This window comes from Sus scrofa, chromosome 1 (genome assembly GCF_054392235.1).
Source record: "Sus scrofa isolate SSC_HxYL_T2T_F1_AM1 chromosome 1, Sscrofa_HxYL_maternal_Yorkshire_Landrace_v2.0, whole genome shotgun sequence".
Lineage (NCBI taxonomy): Eukaryota > Metazoa > Chordata > Mammalia > Artiodactyla > Suidae > Sus > Sus scrofa.
In genome coordinates, this window is record NC_139383.1 from 230,946,749 (window position 1) to 230,969,367 (window position 22,619).

Sequence of the window (22,619 nt, forward strand, 5' to 3'; positions counted from 1 at the left end):
AGCTTCCTGGAAGTCCAGGTGCAAAGTGAGTTGTGATGAGTCATATGGCTTATATTGGGTGAGGGGGAAAATGTGCCTACTTAAGAGAAGCAAATATTTTCTCCACATTCGAAGGCGAGATCTATAGAGACTTATGCAGTGAATATTTTCCTTAAAAACCTTCCTATATCAACAGAAGGGACAAGTTTCTCAAGAGTAGGCTATTTCTTACCATGTATTTTTTTCCATTTTTTACTATAGTTGATTTACAATGTTGTGCCAATTTCTGCTGTACAGCAAAGTGACATATATGTATCATTCTCTTTCTTGCCATGTATTGTAATGTCTCATTCAGCCTACTAGAATGTCTGGCATGTAGTAGGTGCTAAAAACATGAGTAAACAACAGTAAAGAGTAGACCAAAACACTATTCAATATAGAAAACTCAATTTTTGTCGATGGGCTATGATAAAGCATTTAAGATTCTTGAAATTATGAGAGATGAGCACCTGCTTTTACTTCTATTATTAAAGAGCAATAGATCATAGTAAAATGACATTTTAAAAATATCAAGGAGAATGGGTTATGAGACATCAGTAAAAAACTGATGGAAATTAAAAGCAAATGGTTATGTATAGCTGAATTAGAAGACCAAGGAGAACTGGAAACTACATTTGTAGTAATGGATACCCAGAAGCCAGCAATTGCCTGAAGAATCCAGAAAGACCCAGAAACTAGAAATGCCAGGGAACAATGACTGTGGGAATGTGAGTGGGTTTGAGAATAGGAGGATTAATTTGAAGTCTGCCTAAGAATCAGTTCCACCTCAAGATACTCTCTCCAATCCACAAAGCTAAGGAACTGCCCCTCACAACCCTAGAAGACTCCAGATTAAGGCTTTGAATGGGCTGGAACTCAGAGGATTATTAACTCATAAATGACTGCATGGCAAATGTAGAGGGAAGGCAAGATGTTAAAAAGGAGTTTTAAGCAAAACTTCCTAACACTAGCCCTCTGCCCTTCTTAACTTCCCATTTCTTGGCTTCTCAAAGCACTGGCAGCCAAACAGGAAAATGGAGGATATTTTTTTTTTTTTATAGAGAAACAGATTGGAGTAAGAGATTCTTTTGGTGGGCACCCAACAAAACAGCAAGGTTCATGCCTGATAACTCTAAAGTTAAGCTCACCAATCCATATGCCTACATGTAGAAACAGAGCTTCCAGTTAGGTATTTAGTACCGGACTTTTAAATATGAATGGCCAAAGAACACCAGTCATTTGAGGAAAGCATCTGACATAAGAGAGGAAAAATAAAACAGATAAAGATAACAGAAGAAATGTGAAGAAAACAGACAATATAAGAAAAATAAAAGTACAAAAAACTGTCATTACCACTTTTTGATCATTGAAAAAAAGACAGAACAAGGAAGATGCAAAAGGATAAACATGTAAAATTTTTTAAAATAAATTTTTGAAGTTGGAATTAAATTATAGCAGGAATGAAAAAAGAATCCAATAGAATGTTTAGAGTGTTTAGAATGTAAACTTGAGGAAATATTGCAGAAAACAAAAGGAGAAAGTCAAAGAGATAGTGAATGGGAGAGGAAATATAAAAAAGGAAGAGGATTAGCATAATGTGCAAATGGTAAAATTTCCAGAAAATGAAAATATAGGAAATGAATAACATAAATTGTAGAAACAATTCAGTATTTTTTTTCTAGAGTTGAAGAACATGAGATTCCAGAATCAAAGGGCACACTGAATGAGCATCGCAATGGACACCTGACAAGGTAGATGATTGAAATTTTAATTATGGGGGCCAGTATACTGAGAACAAGGGATTTTTTTTAAATCTTATTAGAAAAATGAGGAAGTATATGACAGTAGACTTTTCAACTATCTAACAGAAGACAAAAGTAATATTTCCAAAATTCCAGTTTCCAGTCAAGATTTCTATAATCAGCCAAGTAATTGATTTAGTATAAGGATAGAAAAAAAGACTTTCAGTTATGCAAAGTTTCAAAAATGTTACATCTCATGTATTCCTTCTCAAGATCTACTGGAGAAGCACTGCACCAAACAGTGCAGTGAACTAAAGGATGGAAAGCCAGAGGATCCAAGAACCAGAGGATCTAGTAAAAGATCCAAGTTAAATTCTAAGATTAACGGTAAAAGGAAAGCTGGACAAGAGCTGTAGAATGAGTCTAAAGAGAGACTAGTCCATGGTTGTGAAAGAAATATCTCAAAAATAAAAAATACAGTTGTTTGAAGAGAAAATGCATCTGATTTTTAAACCGTAAAATACACACAACATAAAATTTACCATTATAACTATATTTAAGTGTATAGTGTAGTAGTATATATTCATGTTATTTTGCAACCAAACTCCAAAACATTTTTAACTTGTAAAACTGAAACTCTAAACCCACTAAGCAATAATTTCCCATTTTACGCTCCCCCCAGCCTCTAGCAACCACCATTCTACTTTGTTTCTATGAATCTGATTACTCTAGATACCACATATAAAAGGAACAATACAGTATGTGTCTTCTTGTGAATGATTAATTTCCCTTAGCAAAATATCATCAAAATTGTGTCAAAAATTCATTCTTTTCTAAAGCTAATATTCCATTGTATGCATATACCACATTTTGTTCACCTATTCATCAATCGATGTTCATTTGCTGTTTTTCACCTTTTGCTATTTCCAGTAAAGCTGCAATGAACATGGTATACAGATATCTCTAAAAGCCTCTCCATTCAATTCCCTTATGTAAACACAAAAATGTAATGGATGGATCATACGGCAATTCCATTTTAGTATTTTGAGGAACAACCATACAGTTTTCCATAATGTATGTACTTTCTACATTTCCACTAACAGTGCACCTAGATTCTGATTTCTCTACATCCTCACCAACATCGCTTTTCTTCTATTTTTTATAAAATTATTTTCATTTTTTCTACCATAGCTGATTTACAGTGTTCTGTCAATTTTCTACTATACAGCATGGTGACCCAGTTACACATACATGTATACATTCTTTTTTATCACATTATCAGTCTCCCTCATAAGTGACTAGACATAGTTCCCAGTGCTGCACAGCAGGATCTCATTGCCAATCCATTCCAAAGGCAATTGTCTGCATCTATTAACCCCATGAACCCTACCCATCCCACTCACACCCCAACCCTTGGCAAACACAAGTCTATTTTCCAAGTCCATGATTTTCTTCTATGTGGAAAGGTTCATTTGTGCCATTAGATTTCAGATATAAATGATATCATATGGTATTTGTCTTTCTCTTTCTGACTTCACTCAGGATGAGAGTCTCTAGTTACATCCATGTTGCTGCAAATGGCATTATTTTGTTCTTTTTTATGGATGAGTAATATTCCATTATATATATATATATATATATATATATATATATATATGTATATATATACACACACACATATACATAAAATCACATCTTTGTAATCCAATCATCTATCGATGGACATTTGGGTTGTTTCCATGCCTTGGCTATTGTGAATAGTGCTGCAATGAACATGCAGATGGATGTGTCTTTTTTAAGGAAAGTTTTGTCTGGGTATGTGCCCAAGAGTGGGGTTGCTGGGTCATATGATAGTTCTATGTATAGATTTCTAAGATATCTCCATACTGTTCTCCATTGTGGTTGTACCAGCTTACATTCCTACCAACAGTGCACGAGGGTTCCCTTTTCTCCACACCCCATCCAGCATTTGCTATTGTGGACTTATTTATGATGGCCATTTGACTGGTGTGAGGTGGTATCTCATGGTAGTTTTGATTTGCATTTCCCTAATTATCAGTGATGTTGAGCATTTTTTCATGTACTTGTTGGCCATTTGCATATCTTCCTTGGAGAAATGTCTATTCAGGTCTCTTGCCCATTTTTCAATTGGGTTGTTGGCTTTTTTGCTGTTGAGTTGTATAAGTTGCTTGTATGTTTTAGAGATTAAGCCCTTGTCAGTGGCATAATTTGCAACTATTTTCTCCCATTTTGTATGTTGTCTTTTTGTTTTCTTTTTGGTTTTCATTGACAGGCAAAAGCTTGTCAGTTTGATAAGGTGCCATTGGTTTATTTTCGCTCTTATTTCTCTTGCGCTGGGAGACTGACTTGAGAAAACATTTGGAGGTTGATGTCAGAGAATATTTTGCCTATGCTCTCTTCCAGGATCTTGTCTTATATTTAAGTCTTTCAGCCATTTTGAGTTTATTTTTGTGCATGGTGTGAGGATGTGTTCTAGTTTCATTGCTTTGCATGCAGCTGTCCAGGTTTCCCAGCAAGACTTGCTGAATAGATTGTCTTCTTACCATTTATGTTCTTGCCTCCTTTGTCAAAGATTAATCAACCATAGGTGTCTGAGTTTATTTCTGCATGCTCTATTCTGTTCCCTTGGTCTGTCTGTCTGTTTTGGTACGAGCACCACACTGTCTTGATCACTGTGGCTTTGTAATATTGCCTGAAGTCTGTAATTATGCCTCCTGCTTGGTTTTTGTTCCTCAGAATTGCTTTGGCAATTCTGGGTTTTTTGTGGTTCCATGTAAATTTTTGGATTGTTTGTTCTAGTTTTGTGAAAAATGTCATGGGTGATCTATGTTTATGATAGTGGCCACACAAATGTTTATATCAGTAGCCACAGGTGATATACTATGGGTATGATTTGCATTATCCTAATGATTAACGATATTAAGTCTTTCTAAATGCTTATTGGCAAACTATATCTTCTTTGGGAAAAGTAAGTCCTTTGCCCATTTTAAATAGGATTCTTTTTTGGAAGGGTGTTGTTTAAGTTGTTGAACTGTAAAAGTTCTTTATATATTATGCATATTTACCAGACATAATATGATTTGCAAATATTTCCTCCCATTCCATGAATTGCTTTTTCACTCTACTGATTGGGTGCTTTCATCCATAGAAATTTTCAGTTTTGAAGTAGTCCAATTTATCTATTTTTTCTTTTGCTACCTATGCTTTTAGTGTCATATACAGTAATTCATTAAAAAAAAAATCTAATGCCATGGAGATTTACTTTGTTTTCTTCTAAGAATTCTATAGTTTTTGCTCTTATATTTAGGTTTCTGACCCATCTTGAGATAATTTTTACATATTGTCTAAGGAAAGAGAAATATTTTATTATTTTTATGTGGATATACAGCTTCTCCTGTCTCATTTACTGAAAGAATTCTCTTTTTCCATTGAATGACCTTGGAATCCTTCTCAAAATTACCTGCCCATATGTAGGTTTGGTTTTTGTCCTGGGCTTCCTTTGCTATTCCATTGCTCTACATGTCTGCTTTTATTTAGAACAACACTGTTTTGATTACTGTAGCTTTGCAAAGTTTTAAGACCTGGAATTATGAGATCTCCAACTTTGTTTCTTTTTTTTCGTTTGAAGATTATTTTGGTATTCAGTGTCCCTTTGAGATTCAGTGAATTTTAAGAATTTTTCTATTTCTGAAAAAATCATTTTTAGGATTTTGAAAGGGACTGCACGAAATCTGTAGATCACTTTTGGGAGTATTGACATCTTAACAATATTAATTATTCCAACTCATGAATACAAGATCTCTCTCCAGTTATTTGTGTCTCCTTTAATTTTTTCACCCATATTTTCTGGGTATCAGTATACAAGACTTTCACCACATGAATAAGTTTATTCACAAGTATTTTTTAATGCTGTCGCAAGAGAAATTGTGTTTTTAATTCCTTTTTATGATTATTTATTGTTAGTGTATAGAAATAAAACTGACTTTGTGTGTTGATTTCATATCCTGCAACTTCACTGAATTTATTTATTAGGCCTAACACATTTTTTTTGCTGGAAACTTTAGAGTTTTTTACGTATAAGAATATATTATTTGTTAAAAGTGATAATTTGACTTTTTATTTTCAAATTTGGAAAATTTATCTTTTTCTTGCCTAACTGTTCTGGCTTGGCTAAGTACTGTGTTAAGTAGAAGTGACAAAAGCATGAACCCTCTTCTTGTTCCAGATTTTAGAGGAAATGCCTACAGTCTTTCGAAAATTAATATAACCTCAGCTGTGTGTTCTTCATATATGATCTTTATTATGGTGAGGTAATATCCTTCTATTCCAAGTTTGTTGAGTGTTTTTAACATGAAACTTTATTGAATTTTGTCAAATTTCCTTTTCTGAATTAATTCAGATTTTCATGTGGGATCTTCCTCATCATCATGTCAATGTATTACACTGACATATTCAAATGTTGAATCATTCTTGCATTCTGGTAATAAACCATTTGGTTTCAGTATATATTCCTTTTATTGTGCTGTTGGATTCAGTTTACTTGTACTTCTTGAGAATTTTTAAATCAATATTCATCAAGGATATTGGTCTTTAATATTCCTTTTTTGCATTGTCTTTGTCTGGCTTTGGTGTTAGGATAGTGCTGGCTTCATAGAATGAGTTTGGAAGTATTCTTCAATTTTTGGATAAGTATGAGGAGGACTGGTGTTAATTATTTTTTAAATGTTTGGTAGAATTTACCAATGAAACCATCTGGTACTAGGCTTTTATTCTGTGGCATAATGGTAATGTTCCATTTTCATTTTTGACTTTAGTTTTTAGTGTCTTCTCTTTTTCTCAGTCAACCTAGCTAAAGGTATGAAATTTGTTGATCTTTTCCAAGAACAAATTCTTGGTTTTGTTTTCCTCTATTGCATTTCTATTCTTTATTTTTAAAAAAATTTACTCTAATCTTTAATATTTGCTTTATTCTGCTACCTTTGGATTTAGTGTGTTCTTTTTATCATTTCTTAATGTATAAAGTTAGATTGTTGATTCATGATTGTTTTTCTTTTATAATGTAAACATTTTTACCTATAAATTTCCACTTTGGCATTGTATTCTCTGCATCCCATAAGATTTGATATGTTATGTTTTCATTTTCATATGTCTCAAAAAATTTTATAATTCCTCTTTTGACTTCTTTGATTCACTGATTAAGTGTACTTTGCTTATTTTCCATAATCTATGAATTTTCTAGTTTTTTGCTCTAATTTCTATTTTAATTTCATTATGATCAGAAAAAATACTTTGTATGACTGATATTTTTTAAAAATTTTATTTACTTGTTTTATAGTCTAATACATGGTCTATACTAGAGAATATTTCATCTGTACTTGAGAAAAATGTTTATTTTTGTTCCGAGGAATAGAGCGTTCTGTATACGTCTATTAGGAACAATTGGTCTAGAGTGATGTTGATGTCCTCTATATTTTACAGATCTTCTCTTTGGTTGTTCTCCTCTTTATTTAAACTGAGTATTAAAGTTTTTTACTATTATTTTAGATCTATTTCTCCCTTTAGTTTTGTCAATATTTGCTGCAGATATTTAGGAGCTTAGTGCATATATGTTTATTATTGTTAAATCTTTTAAGTTTACACTTTTATCATCATATAATGTCCTTTTTGTCTCTTGTAACAGTTTTAACTTAAAGTCTCTTTTATCTGATATTAGTATAACCACCCTGCTGTCTTGTGGTTACTGTTTGCACAGAATATCTGTTGCTATCCTTTCCCTCTCAATCCATATGTGTCAACTCAAAAGTGAATCTCTTATAGTATAGAAGTAAAATTGTTGAATCCTTTTTTTTTATTCATTCAGCCCATCTGTATCTTTTGAATTTGGGAGTTAAATCTATTTACATTTAAAATAATTACTGATAGGGAAGGACTTGATATTATTTTGCTCATTGTTTTCTGGGTGTCTTATAGCTTTTTTGTCTCTCATTTCCTTTCTTACTGAATTTTTGTCTCACAAAAATTCAGTAAGAAAGGACACAAAAATTAAATTACTATGAATTTTTATAGTAATATGCTTGATTCTTTTCTCATTTCCTTTTGTATATATTCTGTATATTTTTTCTTTGTGGTTACCATGGGAATTACATACAATGTCTTTATAACAACATATTTTAACTTAATTTCAATCATGCACACACTCAAACTCTGCTCCTTTACTTCACTCCCTCACCGTTTATGTTATTGAAGTCACAATTACAACTCTGTGTATGTTTATATGTAGAATATGCCATGTGTCTGTATGCCATATGCCAATATGCCATGTGCCTGTTATCCTAGATATATCATTATATTATTTTTAGTGTTGTTATCTTTTATTTATTTTTTTTTTGCCTTTTTGCCATTTCTTGGGCCGCTTCCCACAGCATATGGGGGTTCCCAGGCTAGGGGTCTAATCGGAGCTGTAGCTGCTGGCCTATGCCAGAGCCACAGCAACGTGGGATCTGAGCCATGTCTGCAACCTACACCACAGCTCACCGCAACGCTGGATCCTTAACTCACTGAGCAAGGCCAGGGATTGGACCCACAACTCATGGTTCCTAGTCTGATTCGTTAACCACTGAGCCACGACGGGAACTCCCTGTTATCTTTTAAATTCTATAGAAGATTAAAACTTAATGTAACAAAAGAAAAATATACAGTGCTGTTGGCATGAAGAAGATGACCTCCAGTAAACAATTATTTTTGAAACTGTATAAAATTATAAATAAAGCTACCAATGGAAGTCACCAAAAAATGACAAGTAGCAGACAGAGACTACAGGAAGGTGTACTCTTGATAGACTGCTGGTGTTTTGGGTGAAAACTATGATTTTTCTAGCTTTTTTGTCTAATTATACCTCAAACTCTCACCCTAGGTCTGGTGACAGAAAACTGCAGTCTTGTGAGATCAAGGTAACCAATAACAGAGTTCAGATTATAAGAGTAGCTTGAAATGTAAGGAACAATTTTTGAAAGTGAGAGAGGCTCAGAAAGGCTGTCTGAATATAAACTGCCCAAATCCCTGGCTGAATCCTAAACTACGCATGTACCCAGGAGACTCCCAGGGAGCTCATCAAAAAGGCAGACAGATGTTAGAGGATAGTCTACACATAAAAGACTCCATAGCTCCTGATGAGATTTGTGAATTTCATATGACTTTGGCTGAGTGCATTGCCTACCACACATAGTCCAAGTGGCATAAAGCAAAAGCCTTACTAACTTAAGATATCAGAGGCAAGAACTTGGGGCTGAAGGAGAAACAAAGCAAAGTAACCATAGAGAGAATGAACGCCTAAATCTTAATATAAAATTGGTCAAATTCTTGACTGACTACTAAAATAAGCAGGCATAAGGGAAATACTTCTATGGACATATTTTAAAAAGAGCAACTGTAAGTTGAACAAAATAGGCTGTTGAACAGCCTGAGAAGTCACCTTTTATAGTCTGAGTCCAGACAATATAACTGTATGTTAGAGCAAAAAAATCCAATAAACTTCAGAAGAATCATACAGAATCTAGAGTCACTAAAGCATAATGTGCAGTTTTCAACCAGATATTTCTAGAAATGTAAAGAATCAGGAAACAGTTGCACACATAAAGAAAAAAAAATTCAACAGAAACAGACATCAAGTGTATCCTGGCATTGTATTTAGCAGAAAAGTCCTTATAATAAACATTATAAATATATAAATACGATAAATATGTCAAAGTATGAAAAGAAAGTATGTTCAAAGGATTCAAAGAAAATATAGCATTAATGAATGTGAAGATAGGAAATACCAAGAGAGAAATGGAAACTATAAAAAAGAACCAAGTAGGAATTATACAGCCAAAAAGTACAACTGAAATTAAAAATTCACCATGGTGAGTGAAATGTTACAATGACAGATTTTTGATTATAAAAGCTATCAATGAACTTGAACTTACAGCAATAAAATGATACAATCTGAAAAAGGAGAAGATTTCAAAAATTGCGCAAAAGTGAACAAGGCATTACAGGACTGTGGGGAAGTAAAAAGCTGCCCAGCATGCATGTAATTAGAATTTTAAATGAACAAGAATGGAATATAAGGACAGAAAGTATTTTTCAAAATAATGTCTGTAAACATAAAACCCACACATAAATGTTTGTAACAGTTTTATTCATAAATACCAAAAACTATAAGCAATCAAGATAACATTCATAGGCAAATGGATAAAAAAACTAATATATCCTTAGAATAGAATATTACTCATCAGTTTAAAATGAGCTATCACTCCACAAAAAATATATGGAGGAGACTAAATGCATATTGCCAAGTAAAAGAAGCCAGTGTGGAAAGGCTACATATATTGTATGATCCCAACTATATGATATCCTAGAAAAGGTAAAAAGATCAGTGGTTGTCAGAGATTTGAGAGTAGGTGGAAGGATAAATAGGTGAGGCACAGGATATTTTTTTAGGGCAGTAAAATTATTTTGTTCGATACTGTAATGATAAATACATGACATTATGCAGTTTCAAAACTGTCAACACAAAAAGTGAAACAATGTGAATTATGAACTTTAGTTAATATACCAAGACTAGTTCAATAATTATAACAAATAAACCACACTAAGACAATATGTTAGTAATATGAGAAATTGTGTAAGGGAGAGAGGTTTATATGGAATTCTTTGTATTATCAGCTCAATTTTTCTGTAAATCTAAAAGTGCTTTAATAAGTAACTTCTACTGATTCAAAAAACTCCCCAAATTTGATAAGAGTAGCAGTTATTATTTAATGAAGTGAAATATTCCTCAGCTGCCAAGTGCAATTGTTGTAAATATTGTGCCAATTTGTGATTACTTATGGAGCTATGAATTAGATACTAGAAAATGGACATTATAAACTCCTGGGAAATGAATCGTCTTTATAGGAAAATCCAAGAAGAAGGATTTGACAGGTTAGTTTGTCCTCTATCTTCCCTAAAAGCTTTTGGCACTCACTTTACCGCCACGCTATGAAGTGGTTTTTGTGTATCCATAGCATTACAATACACCAAATATCAGACTTTTTTATTTCAGAAAAGGGTAAGAAATATAGAAAAGTGCTTCCCTAGAGCCTGAGTAGTTTGGGCCACAAAGGCCAACATTTAGGACACTAGTTTGCGTTGTGTGAGTCCTGAACGCAGGTCCTGAGTGATAGAAGTATCTGGTGTTTCATAATAATTTTGTGTCTCTGTGACAGGTGGGGCCCTCTATAGTATGAGGCTCCTCGTCCTGGGATTTAACAGAAAAAACAAGGAATAATAATATAAGAGTGTTATTTAGAAATTTCACACTAAATATCAAAAGAAATAGGTAAAATAAGCAAAGGCTAGTGGTTTAGAGATTAGATGTGAAGATACAAGGAGGGTGGGCAGGAAATTGCTAATCATTGGTAAGTACTATTTTACTTCAAAACTGAGCACACATACTGTTTTGATTAGAAGAGGAATTTTTTAAAAGAAAATTGTTGGGATTTTTATGAATTTATGACACTATACTTTGGCTTTTTCTTCTATAGGTTGAACACTCCCAGGTCTGAAACCATTCCTTTTAAATAGGCCATTGTCCAATTTTATTCTTTACTGTAATTTTCTGTTTATCCCTCTAAGAATATTTTAGTCCAAATAATTCCTAACAAGATCGTCAAATATATGTGATCTCACATATACATATGTTTTCTCAACTTTTACCTTTATCACAATACTGACCTCTAATACCCAATTAAGATCAGTGAAGCCATACATAGCATACAAGAGGCACTCAAAAAGTATATGTTAAATGAACATGTAAACATATAATTAAACTGACAATGCTGCTAGGCAGTGAGGAGGCAATTTGGTAAATAATGAGGAAAAGCAGTAAAGCCTGGAAAAGGTGGGAAAACAGGATGCTCGGTCTAGATAGAATCACATATTCTTGTAAAAGATGGGGAATAGAATGAAGACCCAGATTTACAGCATATTATTTTTGTGCTCTGTCATTTCCCCAGACCTGTCCACACAGCCTTGGAGAACACACATCCAGTAGAAAGAGTGTTAAAGCTACAGGGATCTAGGACATGGAATAGTGTGTTACAAATTTGGCACTATTGGTCTTATAAGCCAGTTATTTCCTTGTTTAATGGAAGACTGGCCTGTGCATTATAGGATGTTTAATGGAATCCTTGGCATCTACTCAGTAGATGCCAGGAGCATCCTTCCTTCAGTTTTGACAACCAAAATGTGACCAGATATTACTAAATGTCCTCTGGGGAACAAAATCTCCCTTGGTTGAAAACCATAGACCTCGTGTGAAATCAATGTTACATTCACTCCGCTGACTTTACTGGAACAATATGGGCAATACTCAGCATATCACAGTATAGAGTATCTATTATAGTAATAGTTAACAGTAATTTTTAGATTACTTTAAAATTGTTCAATACAACGAAAAGTTGTCTTCTATATAAATTATTTGAGTTACCTCTTTTTAAAAGGCCTTCCTATTAACTTATCCACTCCTCTATTTTATTGGTAGGGGAAGAAGGCCACAGAAGCTAGGAGGGTGTCTGTGATAGTAGTTCACTACTCACCGTGTAAATATGTGTCCTCTCTCTCCCTCTCAGTTGCCTAATGGGTTACCAAGAGCATGTGTCATAGACCTGTGAAATGTGAAAGCTCAGAGTGTTCAAAGTTAGTAAAGCTATAAATGTTGCTCCTGAATATCATAATTAGTGTACATAGTGGCTCCTTGACCACCCATCTGGTTGTAGGATTCCTGTGTATACAAATCAGGCAACAATAATATGTTGATGCTAATAAGACATAGCATCTTTCACCAGTCAAAGGCAGGTCTTATGGTATGATGCTATCTATGCCCAGAATCTGGATTTAAGTCATTATTAATCAAAACAAACATTCTAGGGAAGAAATGGAATAAATTGCCAAGGATTTCTAATCCACTAAACTGTTAATTCCTTTACTTTTGGTGTGTTGGGGTAAAGTTGTAAAAGACAAGTTGATAACTTAAAACTTTTAAAATTTATTGTATCTGTGTGCTGCTGAGAAATGCATAATTTGGGGATTTAACACCTGATTAGCTATTAAATGGCTGTCAGGAGAAAATTCTGCCTTAATCGGTTTAGCTTTTAGCCCCTAATTATCACTTCACAGTGGATTTGGGGTGAGATAATTGAGAACTGCAACACTTAAAGGACTCTAAGCAGGCATTTTTTAATACAATGAAGTGAATTATTTCTCTATAAGGATTGCATTTAACAGGTATTGGTAACAAGGAAGGAAATGTGATAGTGTATGGGATTGTGTAAAGTGATATAAAGTAGTTGATTCATTCATTATGCAATTAAGTAGAGCTCATCTGTGTATAACTTATCTGGTGTCTAGGTCAAAGAATGTCTTTCAAAACTCCCTAAAATCTGCTGGAAGGATTTCATATTAATGGAAGGTTGGAGAGTTGGGGCTGCGCTCTGGACGCTCTAATAAATTCTATCTTAGATATTGTGACCTTGGGCTGGTTCCTTTCTTATTTCTTTTGGTTTCCTTTTCTGCTAAGTGAAATACCTATCATTCCACATGCTATTTGTATAAAAACTCTTAAATACTCAGTCCTAGCAGGTAGTTCTTCATTTACTGCTAACATGGGCATTCTATCATAGAGAGACCAGTGCACACTGTCCAGTTCTCACACAGCCTACATTCACAATTGTTCACTCCTAGTGTGTGCATGCACACACACACACACACACACACACACACACACACCCCTTCATGATATCAGCAGTTGCACTTTTCTCCAGAACTATCCAAATCCTTTTAAATCTTTCAAGTTCTCTTCTAATCAATAAATGGCATCTAAAAACTACTACACTTCGAATGGATAAGCAATGAGGTCACACTGTATAGCACAGGGAACTATATCCAATCTCTTGGGATAGACCATGATGGAAGATAATATAAGAAAAATAATGTGAATATATCTAAGACTGGGTAACTATGCTATACCACAGAAATTAACTCAACACTGTAAATCAACTATACTCTAATAAAAAATAAATTAATAAAAATGGCAGCTGAATGCCTTCTTTTTGATAACACATTAACTATGAAGATGATGGGGCACAATCTCTACCCTTATTGAAGCTTGTAGGACACACAGGTAGACATGTTACTCAGGAGAGGAAACAGGAAGACCATCTTCATGTACTTAACTTTTGGTCTCCACTCAACCAGTCCAAAATGACTATCTTGTCATTTATTCATTACTCATTCATTTGAGGAACAAGGCATTGACTACCAACTATATTCCTTTAAACTGTATTCCCATGTCTTTGAACCACAGTGAAATAGGATGTGATTTTTCATCCAAAGGTCACTTCATACCTTGAAAATAGAAGACTACCTTGGATTGGGATGGCAAACTGCATGACCCAGAAAATAAACAGTAAATCAGTAACAGAAATTTCACTTCCTTTCAGAAGCTTTTCTAGACTCCTACCTCACCAGAAGTGAACATGTGACCTAGTTCTTTAATGTATACAAAAAGCATACTTATGAGTATGATTTTGCTTAAAGCAGGAGGAGGATTCTTTTCTATCCATCTCATTTTTGAGTGTATAGGACACACTCAGAAGCAGTGTCTCAGGCTGCAACCAGGAGACAAAAAAGCACAAGTCCTCACTCTGAGACTGATAGAGCAGAAGTATGTCAAGGGAAGTATGTAAAGCAGAAGTATCCCACCCACTTTTGAAGGGTTGGAATAGCTTGTGTCAGATCAAATGATGAAGCTAAAAATGCCAGAGGAAAAAATACAGCAATCATCTGGCTAAAAACATTGGAAAGCTGCTGAGGCAATGAGAACTGCATGGGCTAAAACTCTGGGGAGGCAAAGACCTTGGGAGGCAAGGCGAATTCTACAGACATTTTTACTCTGGGAGAATTTAGTGATAGTGGGCTTGGGCAAGAGCTTTAGATTTTTGGATTTGTACCAACTACTGCAATGGAGAAACTGGCAGAGTTTTTGGCTCTGACTTGGAGAGGATTAGTATGCAGGTAGTTTTCCCTTAAGGACATTTGCTGACTTCTAGGGCTGAGTGGGAAAGAAGGCTGAACCAAAGCAGAAGCCCTCTTCTGGCTCCAGAAGTAGAGTAGAGCCTTCAAGAGTTTCATGAGACAAATAGTGGAACTCAGTCTCCTTCCCCTGACCCCCACCCCCAGTAAAGGGTCTTGAAGAACACACTGGGCTCTTGGTTGAAAATCTTGCAGAGTGAGGGTGAGTTAGAAACAGACTGGACCTTCCTAGGGATACCAGCCTCAATACAGTCCTGTCCCTGAACAGACTGAGGAAGGTCATCGGTTACTGCTCTCTCTGCCTGACAGTGGGAAGAGTAAATACCTTCTAGAGGAAGATAAAATAATCTGGAATTTATATGTAGTTTAATACACAATGCTTGGCATTCAATCTGAGATTACTTGGCCTAACAAAGGATAGAACCACAGGATTGAATATCAGGAAGAAAACACACACATGCTAAAAATAAAGCTGCAGATAATTTAGACAACATAGTTAGCTGAAAAGAGCCTTAATACAATTATGGTTAATATATTCAATATGCAACATGAAAAGATGAAGAAGATAGATAAAAGGCTCACAACTTCACCAGAGAATAGAATCTATAGGAAAAAAAATGGGAATTTCAGGACTAAATGTACAGAATCTGAAGTTAAGAATTCATTGTATGAGTTAGATGAGACATAGAAAAGCCTAAGAGAAAGGTCAACTTAAATATAAACCTAAACCACACCTAGGTATATCATAGAAAGAAATAAAGAGAAATATCATAAAAGAAGTCAGGCAAAAAGATACACTACCTTCAATAAAGCAACGATAAAAAAAGACTACATCTCAACTGAAACAATGAAAACCAGGAAGCAAGGCAATGACATCTCTAAAATACTCAAAGACAGTACTACAATCTAGAATTCTATCCTTCCAAACTGAACTTCAAAGAAGGACACGTTGAGACAAACATAAACTGAGATAATTCATCACCAGCAAATCTGCTCTGAAAAGAAAAAGAAATGGGTTTTGTAGGGAGAAGGAAGAATATCCCAGAAGAAATGGGAATTGTAGGAGGAAATAAAGAACAACAGAAAAGATACAATGTGAGTAAATATAAACAAATACTGACTGCCTAAAACAATAAGAGTGATATCTCAGGGGGGGTTAAAATATATATAGAATTCAAATATATGACAATAATAATGCCAAAGGCAGAAGGGGAAAATCCTAACTGTTAAATACAAAAAGAAGAGATAATAATTTTAGATAATGACTAGGTGATGATAAATGGTGTAACCTCTAGCATCACCACTAAAAAAACTGTAAAAGAATGTATAACTAACAAGTTAGAAATGGGAGTTTGAATATTAAAGTATTTGATCATTGTAAAAGAACCAAGGAAAGAGAGGAACAAGAATATAAAACAGATGGATCATAAAAAATAATATTAAGATGGAAGATAAATTTTAAATATATCTGTATTACATTGAATTTATACTAAATAAATACTCCTTGCAAGAGATTAATACACCAGCTGGATAAAATACCAAAACCCAGTTATGTGCCGCAAGACCAAGCTATGCCTTAAATATAAATACACAGCAGATTTAAATAAAACCATATACCATGCACACTTTGGCAAAACAAAACAAAAAACACACCAGTGTGACTACTAGTATCAGAGCAATTATTCTCTAAGGCAAGGATAGATACGAAACTAGATATACGTATAAGGCAAAAACAAGAGAGGTCAATTTCATAATAATACAGAAGTCAACCCACCAGGTAGATGCCACACCAAACATAGCTTCAAACATGAAAAAAGGGTTTTGGAACACAATGATAAAGCTGATTTAAAAAACAAACCTTACCTTCCAAGACCACTCACGCCATGTTTCATCGCAGCTTAACTATTATCAAGGCTTAAATCACTTTTACTTTGGTTTCCATCACCTGCAGCTGAAAGTATTCTTACCATTCACCTAGTCACCAGGCTAGTAATCAGCAATCATCATTATTGAGACAAATGTTTGCAGGTGAATAAAGGACAGTAGCAAAAGGATGCTGCTAAGAATCTGCTGAGATGGAATGTGATCTTGCAAGACCACTTGCAATCTGTTCATTCCACCAATGGTGGAATCAAGGAGAAGGGCAAATACTTTGGCTAAGGTTACAAGTTGGTGTGGTCATAGAATGAGGAGGAGATCTTAAGTCCTGATTTCTCATCCACATGGCCACTCACCATGCCAGGGTCTGCTCAGCCTCTCTCTGATTTGTTTTAATATTGTTACTGCTGTATAATTTAGCTTTATCTTCCACAGTGCCATTCATCCCTGCACCAAGCCAAAATGCTTTCCGAGAGAAAGAGTACAATTTCAAGCTGAATAAGAGAAGACAGAAATTAAATGCTATAGGTGAAGATGGAAAAACATGAAACTAAACAATTTGAAAGGAGTGCTTGTGGCCCACAGACATACACATACCCACTGCTCTGTGTACCACATCAATTGCATTGTTTTCAGACAGGATCATTTTGTCTCTCTATGTTAATAGAGCCAGAACCCGGAAGAGTACACAGTGTGGGAGAGTGCCTTGTCTGGGGCAAAATCCCCTCTTTGCCATGCACCCTGGGACTCAATGAAATCACAATGGCAAGCTTTTGCTCCCAGGTGGCTCCTTTTGATAGCTGGTAACGTGTTAAAATTGAGTTTCCAGTTCTGCTGTTTTCCATGCAAATGTGGGCAAGAGGAATTCAGGCCACAGCACACCAGAGTACCCCAGGGCTCTCTCTGAGGACGTACGGTATCTAGACACACTCAGTTTCAGGCTGTGTGATTGTAGCAGCCCAATCCCCAGATGAAGGAATTTTAAACAAGCTGGTGACTTTCAGATGAAGGATACCAGTCACAGAAGTTTAAAGTGCTTCTGTGCAACTTGGACTGCCAGTGAAATACCAATTTCTCCTTTTTTTAGAACAATTATTTCTTTTATTTTTCCCCAGGCAAACCCTCAGACATTCTTCTCTTCCCTTCTGAGGCTTCTCTTGGAAAGAGTCAGTGCAGTAGATCATGCCTGGTTACTCCCCAGATAGAGCTGCCGAACACAGGTGCATTCTGGGGCTGTGGTGCCTGGCTTAGTCTCTGATTTGTTGCAGGAAAAATACTTGCTATAGTTTCCCAATTCCCAAATGTGGATACTTTGAAGATGGATATGATGTATTAATTGTGTGGTTTTATAGATTTATGCTCTGCAGACATAACTACATTTCTCCAAGAAAGGAAGCGAGAACTGACTTCAGATTCTATGTCTTAGGTATGGCCTGATAGGATTTGTGGGTCTTCTTGTCTCTTAAAGGAGCAACACAGATTATTGAAATGAAAGTAAAGTGCTGGCTGTTTGACCTGGAGTTTAGAAGACTCTGCATGCAAACCTCATGTGGCTGATGTGGAAAAGCAACATGTAAAAGCACCTTATAAATAGAAATAACTCAGTAATTCTTTCCTGTCTCCACACCTGCCTCCTCATCTCCATCATCAAATATCAGATTTTTGTTACTGAGGGTTTGATAATAATCGTATATAAAGATAGTTTTCTGGCATTCAAAATAGCTTTGAAAAGATCTGGTATCTGCTGAGCACCACGGTTACAAAAAGCACAGTCCCCATGGGTCAACCTAAGAAATGGGGCAGTTTTGTGAAGTGAGATTATTGGGAGAATTTGTTGTTACCAAATACTTCATGATGCTTAATAATCCTGAAAGTTATCAATGATAATACATCCTAATATTTGGAAAGTTGTTTAGAGTTTACAAAGACTTTTCATGTCCATTATCCCTCTTGACCCCTTTAACAATCATGGAAAGTAGGCAAAGAAGTGTTTGTCACTCCCATTTAACCTATGAGAAACCAAGATGGCAAAGATTCAATATGGCCAGAGAGAATAAGTTAGCAATAAGCCTGAGAGGTGAGATGAGGGATGGCGGGAGAAGTAAGAGCAACAATACTTTACATGCTGAATGCTGCTGCCCAGACCCCACCCCCTTCACTGAAAGATTTGTTGACCCACCTGTGGAAAGTGGTGTCAGCAGAAATCCTCCAGCCATCAGCCCCTTCAGGGATGGCTTCAGCTGCAAAGCTTCCTATTCTGAATCTTGCTACTTGCTAGAGCTATAACCCACATCCAGTAACCAACTAATGTGTCTGTAAGAACCTAGCCTTTCAGTCAAACTCCATAAGAGCTCTAATAAGTCATTTACCTCCAGAGTGCTTATAACTTTGGTGTCATTGCAACTTGACTTGTCTCTCTACCTAACTATGTTCCCTTCTTCTCTCTCCCAGAGGTATGAGTCCAAGGGCACTCCTAATAAATAACTTGTACATTGAACTTTGACTCAGAGCTGCTTTCTGGGGAACACAGATGAGTCCATTTCTACCAGGACTGACTAGAAAAAGAAGATGGCAAGATGGGGTTTTGAAGATAGATCACACACTCATTGCCTGGCTGTCAGTGAAGACCTAATTACTGTTAAACAGTGAAATACTGAGTCTTTAGCACAAGGTAACTGTCTACTTGTTAAATGGACACATGGAAGTGACCTGGAATAGTATACAGGTATATAGGCAGAAAGAAGTGCATTAACTGGCACTCTATATCAGGCTTTTGAAAACTATAGGAGGAAAGAAACTATAAGTACAATAGATTCCAGTGGTTAATGTTAAGCTTGAATGACATTCTAGAAAAAGATACTGAGTCTGAGAGCAATTAACAGCCAATTGAAAGGTAAATATGAGAGGGTTACTTGGTGGCAGGAGAGACAGTCTCATCTCCTACAATGGAAGGAAAGAGAAAGCTTAGGACCAGGGTCAGAACTTCATCGTGAGAATAGACAACTGTCTTAGTATGTTTGGGCTGGCTTTAACAAAAATGCCATAGACTGGGTGGGTGGCTAATAAATAAAAACAATTTATCTCTCACATTCTGAAGTCTGGGAAGTCCCACATCAAGGCACAGGCATATTTTGTGCTAGCGAGGCCCTCTTCCTGATTCCTAGACAACTATGTTGTTACCCCCTGGTCCTCATATGGCAGAAGGAGCAAGAGAGCTCTCTGGGGCTCTCTTATAAGAACACTAATCCCATTCGTGAGGGCTTCAGCCACATGACATAATAACTTCCCAAAGATACCACCTCCAAATACAATCACACTGGAGATTAGGGCTTCACTGTATGCATTCTGAGGGGACACAAACATTTTGTCCATACCACCAACCTCCAAAGAAGATTAAATTGTGAGCCAAGCCAGTTCTGCTATTTCAAGGTCAGGGCCCTGGGAAAATCTGGGACTCTGACATATGGAATGGAAACATCTGTATTTGTTTCCCCCAAATCTTGATTCTTCAGGCTTCCCTGAACCTCCTGATTCTGAGCAAGTGGACTACAACTCTTCAGTTAACAGCCGGCACTACCTCTTTGCTTGAATACAAACCTCTCTCCTGCAAGGAGGCATATCCCTCTCTCAGGATCTGCTTCCACCTCCCCTTTTGGAGTCTGGAGTTAAATCATAACAAAACCTAAAAACCAAAATGCTGGGGACATTCTAGGCTTTATGAGGGATCAAAGAGACTATATCCTAAAGAACCTGTAAAACCTAGCCACTAGGTATTTCAAGAAATAACTAAGTTGAAGAGATAACTAAGTTGACAGGAGTAAGAACCCTGTTACATGATTACAAAGATACATATTAATTATTGTCAAAAGAAACCCAGTGATTTACTCAGGAAACTGAACACTGATCGCAAGGAGATACCCAAATATTTTTATATAAAAGAGGGCAAGAACATGAAACCAGATAAAGAAGATTTTAACAACTTGAGAGTATTCTCCTAAGAAATAGAATTTAACAACTTGAGAGTATTCTCCTAAGAAATAGAATTTAATACCTGGGCAAAGACTCCAGGAGATAATGTGAACTTGCTGTGAGGATGACTCCTAGAAGCTTGGAAAAGGTGATGGTCCACACTGACTGAGGTTCAGATATCAGAATTCTCATGGTAGCTGAAGAAGGAAGAGAATTAAAAGAATTAGGGAAGTGCTCATGCTGAAATGGATATACTATGTATGGCCAGAAAACCAACCAGGTGATCATGTTCCACAGGAAAGCCAGAAGGGTATGCTAATTCAAGGCTGTAAGGAATGATCTTGTGAGAGTTCAGTAGCATGACAATCCCCACATTCAGTCTCAGGCAACAGTCACTCTACTCTCTGCATCTACATGGTCTGTATCTTGCCTACAAACCAGAGCTACTTGCAGGAATAGTTATTACAGAACTAGGCTCTCTGATAGGCAAAGTGATGGTAGGACAGCACAACAATGGAAACCAGGTGGCAAAGCTTGCAGCTTAAAGACAAGGGGATGTTATTACTTTAATGAGCAGCAATGTCAAAACAGTAACCCAGGGGGTCTGATCTTCAGGGAATTGGCATGCAGCATCCCTAGGGGCAAAATGGCTAGGCAACCAACAGGGGACTGTCCCACTTGTACCACAAAAGGAAATTGGGAAGGATGATTAGACAATTGAATGAAGTTACCTCAATAAAATATCACAATCCCTTGCCCAATTTCTGGACCAGATCCAGTTTTTGGGTCTATACTCAATTGATTGATTGAAGAGATAACTAAGTTGACAGGAGTGAGAATCCTGTTACATGATGACAAAGATACACATTAGTCGTTCTCAAAAGAAACCCTGTGATTTACTCAGGAAACCAAACACTAATGGCAAGGAGACACCCAAATATTTTAATGTATTTAATTTTGACTTCTTTTCAGTTTTATTGAGGTGTATTAACAAATAAAAATTGTGATATATTTAAAATGTATGTGATGATTTGATCTATGTATACATTGTAAAAAGGATATCCACCACTAGTTGGTTAATTAAACACTTCTATTGCCTCACATATATACCTTTTTGTGTGTGTGAGAACACTTCAGTTCTACTGTCTTAGCAAATTTCAACTACACAATAGAGTTTTTTCAGCTATAATCACCATGTTATTCACTATATCCTTAGCTCTTTCTCATCTCATAACTGAACATTTGTGCCTTTTTACCAGCCACTCTCTACTGTTCCCCCTACTCCCCACATCAGTCCCAGGCAACCACTACACTACTCTCTTCTTCTATGAGTTCAACTTTGTTTTGTCCTGTTTTAGATCCTACATGCAAGTGATACCATACAGTAGTTGTCTTTCTTTGTCTGATTTTATTTCTCTTAGCATGATGCTCTCCAGCTCCATCCATGTTATTGCAAATGACAAGATTCCCTTCTCTTTTTGGCTGAATAAACACACACACACACACACACACAAACACACACATACACACACACACATTTTCTTTATTCATCTGTTCATGGATCCTTAGGTTGTTTCCATACCGTGGCTACTGTGAATAATGTTGCAATGAATATGAGAATACAGACATATCTTCAAGATAGTGATTTCATTTCCTTGGACACATACACAAAGTGGGTATTCAGCAATAGTGGAATTGCCAGTAATTCTTTTTTAAAAGTTCTTGATAAATCTCCATACTGTTTTCTATAATTGCTGTACCAGTCTGCATGTATACTAACAGTATATGAGAGTTATCTTTTCTCTGTATCCTTGTTAGCATTTTTTATCTCTTGTCTTTTTGGTAAGACATACTAACAGGTGTGAGGTAATATCTCAC

At 35.8% G+C, this 22,619-nt stretch overlaps 1 long non-coding RNA gene across 5 annotated transcripts in view; it reads right to left on the minus strand.

Moving 5' to 3' along the window:
• Positions 1–16,978, minus strand: part of LOC146407046 (uncharacterized) — a 287,817-nt gene extending 270,839 nt beyond the window's left edge. For all 5 annotated transcript variants that reach the window (XR_014822413.1, XR_014822400.1, XR_014822404.1 and 2 more), the window contains exon 1: positions 16,758–16,978. This is a non-coding gene — a long non-coding RNA (uncharacterized LOC146407046). The remainder of the gene's footprint in view (positions 1–16,757) is intronic.
• Positions 16,979–22,619: the final 5,641 nt, after the last annotated feature.